The sequence below is a fragment of the Myotis brandtii genome, unplaced genomic scaffold (genome assembly GCF_000412655.1).
Source record: "Myotis brandtii unplaced genomic scaffold, ASM41265v1 scaffold456, whole genome shotgun sequence".
Lineage (NCBI taxonomy): Eukaryota > Metazoa > Chordata > Mammalia > Chiroptera > Vespertilionidae > Myotis > Myotis brandtii.
The window spans coordinates 5808532-5814053 of NW_005367431.1; positions in this window are offsets into that span (position 1 = coordinate 5808532).

Below are 5522 nucleotides of genomic sequence, written 5' to 3' on the forward strand. Positions count from 1 at the left end.
CACCTGATGATTTTGTTAAAATGCAGATTTCATTCAGTAGGTCTGGGGTCACCCTGAGAATCTGCATTTCCTTTTTAAAAAATAAATTTTATTGCCAGCCAGGCTCAGTTGTTGAGCATCCATCTATGAACCAGGAAGTCATGGTTCGATTCCCAGTCAGGGCACATGCCCAGGTTGTGGGCTCAATCCCCAGTGTGGGACATGCAGGAGACAGCCAATCAATGATTCTCATTAATGTTTCTATCTCCCTCTCCCTTCCTCTCTCTCAAATCAATAAAACGATCTATTTTTTTAAAAGCTTTATTGAAATATAATTCACATAAAATACACTACTTAAAAGTGTACAATTAGATGGGGTTTTTTTTTAAGCATGCAACTGTCACTACTTTCTTAATCAGGAAATTTTCATCTTGCTGAAAAACCCTGTACCCATAAACAGTCACCCCCATTCATTACCACCACCACTATCCTCAAAGTCTCTGGCAACCACGAATCTATTTTTTTACTCTATAGATTTACCTAGTCGATATTAACATATAAATGAAATCATACATTGTGTGGATTCCTGTAGCTGGCTTAATATAATATTTTCAGGGTTCATTCATGTAACATGTATTGGGTACTTCATTCCTTTTTATGGCTGAATAATATTTTTTAGTATTGCATGAACATGCCACATTTTATTTCTTCATCAGTTGATGGACATTTGGGTTTTTTACCTTTTAACTATGAATACTGCTGCTATGAACATTTGTGTACAAGATTTTGTGTGGACATGTTTTTGTTTCTATAATGAATATACTTAAGAGTAGAATTGTTATAGCTCTTTTAAAAAAATTGTGGTAAGAACACAACATGAGATCTACCTTCTTAAAATTTTAAGTGCACAGCACAGTATTGGTTATCAGCATAATGTTGTACAATGGATCTAGGTCATGTGTTAACATTAACATTTTGAGGAACTGCTAAACTTCTAAAGTGGCTGTACTGTTTGAAAGTCTGCATTTCTAATATTCTCCCAGGTGATGCTGAGTATTACATTTGGGTACCTATAAAGTAAACAAGAACATGAACTTTAACTTAGTTCAAAGGGTAATGTCTGGCCAACAGCAAAGAAGGTGTTTTGGCTTTTGCAGGCCTTGGTGCCTCGTTTCTTCTAACATTAGTCTTACTGTACATTAGTTGAAAAGCATTTCTACGTTGAGAATGCCCATATAATTGGCAGAATATTAATAAAGATCTTTGATAGTGTACAAAATTCTGGGTGGCTCTTCAATTTGCTGATGATAGCATCTGGAGGGGAATAGATGAATGAATGAACAGCAGAATCCAAAGATGTGTGCATTCCCTGCCAATTGAGTTCAACAAATGTCTTGAACACATGAATGGAAGTATACACACAAATGGTTTAATACATTGTGAACATTAGAATAGATTAGAGGAAGGCAGATTCCAGGAAGACTCTCAGAAGACAGGGACTCCTAAACCCAAATTCTATTCATTCAATTAAGATCTGACTTATGGGAGATTCAGATGCTGGGCTTTGGTTCACAGTTCGATAGGAATGTGTAGGTGGGTAAGAAGTATAATGCCAGAAAGTGAGAGAAGTATAGCTTAAAGATCTGTGGTGATTCAGAAGTGGTGATTTCGGTACTTGCATTTTGTATGAGGTTGGGGTGACAGTTGTGGGTAGTAGATGATAGAAATTAGGAAAGATTTCTTGGAGATGACATTTGAAGTAAGCAAGAATTTTAGAAATATGGGTATAAGAAGGAAATATTCTAAGACGATGAACCAAAATATTGAGGTCATAAATGGTGGCATATATGCCAACTATCTTTTACTGAACAGCTACCATGTGTCCAGGTTCTATCTATGTTTTGGGTATGTATGCAAAAAGGCACAAAACAAGACCTCTGCTCATGATTAGTAATGGAGAAAGAGTTCTGCATAAAAATATAGTAAGAGGTGCAGAAGTCGTTTTAGGAAAGCACAATTCTATGGACTGGCCATTGGTTCTGTTTAGCTTGACTCAATAGGACCCAAAAGTGGAAGGAGTCGAAAATATGGGTAAAGGTAAATTGGGGTGTTATTTATTGCCCTCTACTTTGGCAGAAATGGTCTAAACACCTCGTGTGGCTGGTAGGAAAGAGCAGGAGTCTGAATTTTTACTTCTTCCTTTAGTGTCTGTCTGATTCACCTGTTACTATAAATTGATGCCTTTAGTAGAGGTGCAGGGTACTTGGTCTGGTCCTCAGTTTTTACAAAATGTAATACCTAATGTACTCTAGGGCCTAACTTGTGCATCGCATAGTTGGAAATTGTCAGCTGCCTGGGTGTTCTCATGACATGCAGCTACCTCCCCAACCCCAACCTGAGTGAATAATGTAGCGAACTTCCATTTCCACAGTATCCCATTGATCACACAGGTCAACCCCATTTAGTGTGGGAGGGGAACTACAACAAAAGCAAAAACACCAGGAGGTAGGAGTCATTGGGACCATTTTGGGATCTGGCTCCCACAATGTGGGGTGAATTTAAGGCCATTTGCTGTTCTATTAAGCCAGGTTTGTAAAGTTGGTCCTTGATATGCAAACCTAAGAATGCTTATGATTCCTAGTCCATTTCAATACTCTGATTTCTCTCAAAGTATTTTGACCTAAGTGTAAATAGTATGTGTATAACATTTTTGACAATGGGGTTGGTAGACATTTTTCTAAGATTCATAGGCTGCTTAATGTCTACTCTTAGGTGAGTTCGAATATGTTTTAAATGTGCATAAGGTGCTAATATTTGCTCAATAAGTGAATTCTCTCCCTCTTTTGGGTTTATTTGATAAGGTAATGGCAGGAATTAGGGATTGATTTAGAGGCAGGGGAAAGCTCAGGCATGACCACTAGGTTTCTAGTTAGATTATCTGTTAGATGGTAGCTATTTACTGAGATAAGGAAGGCAGGAATAGGCTTGGGATCAAGAGGGTGACAAATCATTAGTTTGATGTGTCGCTGGAGATGCCAAAAACTTAAATTCAGCTCTCTCTCTACATGTAGTCTGAAGCCCAAGCCTATAATGGATAAGCCTCCAGGAGAATCAGAAAGCAAGAGCAACACTAAACCCAAGAGTTGTTGTTGTTTTAAATATATTTTATTGATTTTTTTACAGAGAGGAAGGGAGAGGGATAGAGCGTTAGAAACATCGATGAGAGAGAAACATCCATCAGCTGCCTCCTGCACACTCCCCACTGGGGATGTGCCCACAACCAAGGTACATGTCCTTGACCGGAATCGAACCTGGGACCCTTGAGTCCGCAGGCCGATGCTCTATCCGCTGAGCCAAACCAGTTAGGGCAAGGAGGTCATGGTTTAATTCCCGGTCTGCACACGTCCACGTTGTGGGCTCCATCCCCAGTAGGGGGTGTGCCAGAGCAGCCGATCAATGTTAGAAACATCTTCCTTCCTCCCTCTTCCTTCCTCTCTGAAATCAATAAAAATATTTTTTAAAAGAAAAATTGGTACTGTGATGTCAGAGGAACAATGAGGGAAAAATAAATTATGTGTTGAGTAAGTGGAAAGTGAGAATGTGGAATAGTATAGACTAGACTAACTGAAGGAGAGAAGAAAACAGCTAGAAGGTATGAGGATGAGGCTTTTTTTTAAGATTGGGAATGCCAGTTGAAAACGGGAAGATTAGATGAGAGGGTATGCGGAACCAAAGCCTCGGAGAAGATGGGAGCAAATGGAATGGAAGGCCTTCAAGCAGTGGACCTGGGACAAGAAGACATTTCATCCTCTGAGCCTGAAAGTAAGAATATATGTTTGCAAGGTGAGAATGGGAGATTTCAGTTTACCTTATTTGCTTTAAATACTGGACTCTTCAGAAAGAACAGTTCACTTTGTCTTAAAAATCCACCAGAAGAGGAATGGCCTGGCTGGTGTTGCTCGGTGGTTGAGTGTCAACCTATGAACCAGGAGGTCACGGTTCAATCGCCGGTCAGGGCACATTCCTGGGTTGCAGGTTCCATCCCCAGTGAAAGGTGTGCAGGAGACAGCCAGTCAATGACTCGCATCATTGATGTTTCTATCTCTCTGCTCTCTGAAATAAGTAAAAAATATCTAAGAAAAAGAAGAGCAATGCAGTATTTATTGCTGGTACCTCGTGTCAGGAAGCCATGTTAGAGTTCAGCAGATAAATGTCTTTCCTCTCATCAGACTGACTAGCTGTGAGGCCTTGGGCATGCCCTGTAACCCCTCTGGACCTCACTGATTTCTCTCTCTCTTTTCTCTCTCTCTCTCTCTCTCTCTCTCTCTCTCTCTCTCTCTCTCTCCTGGGGATATTTTTAGAAAGAGTGAGAGGAAGGAAGGGGGGAGAAAGAGAAACATCGATGTGAGAGACACATCGATTGCTTGCCTCCTACCTTGACCAGGAATTGAACCCGCAATTCCTTGTGGTGTGCAGAGTGGAAAGAAGGGCATGGGATAATGCAGTAGGACACTAGGCAAAAGACTTGAATCATAAAAGAAGATAGTCCAATGATTACTAAACATAAAGTGCTCAACCTATTTGTAATCAGGGAAATGTATATCAAAACCACAATGACATGCTGGCCACTGACAAGTGATGGAGAAAAAAAATCAAGTTTGCTGATGGCAATTGTTGGCATACACTGCTGGTGGCAAAGCAAGTTAGAAAAACCACTTTATGAAACAGTTTACCTAGTAAATTTGAAGATACATATACATATGCCCCATGATACAGTATTGTCACTCCTTAAAGTTATACCCTAGAGAAATGAGTCAGGATACATGTGCAAGAATGTTTTGGAAGAGACACAGAAGACTTACAAGTCTTTCTTGATTTGCGTGGTAATAACTTGGTTATTTGTTTTATAAGTATTTATTAATTTCTGATGAGTTTGTCGGTATTGGTGTTATGTTTCACAATCAAAAAGGGTTCAGCCCGGTCAGCGTGGTTCAGTGGTTGAGCATTGACCTATGAACCAGGAGGTCACAGTTTGATTCCCAGTCAGGGCACATGCCTGGGTTGTGGGCTTGATCCCCAGTGTGGGGTGTGCAGGAGGCAGCTGATCAGTGATTCTCTCTCATTGATGTTTCTATCTGTCCCTTCCTCTCTGAAATCAATTAAAAATATATTTTTTAAAAGGGTTTTAAAAAATGGAACAACGTATGGGCTTTGGCCCTGGTCAGTGTGGCTCGGTTGGAGCATTGTCCCATACACTAATAGGTTGCCAGTTTGATTCCCAGCCAGGGCACATACACAGGTTGTGGGTTTGATCCCTGGTCAGGGCACGTATGGGAGGCAACTGATTCATGTTCTTTCTCACATCAATGTCTCTCCCTTCCTCTCTCTAAAGTCAATTAAAAAAAATTTTTTTATTGATTACAGAGAGGAAGGAAGAAAGAGGGAGAGATAGAAACATTAATGATGATAGAGAATCATTGATCAACTGCCTCCTGCAACACCCCACACTGGGGATCTAGCCTGCAGCCCAAGCATATGCGCTG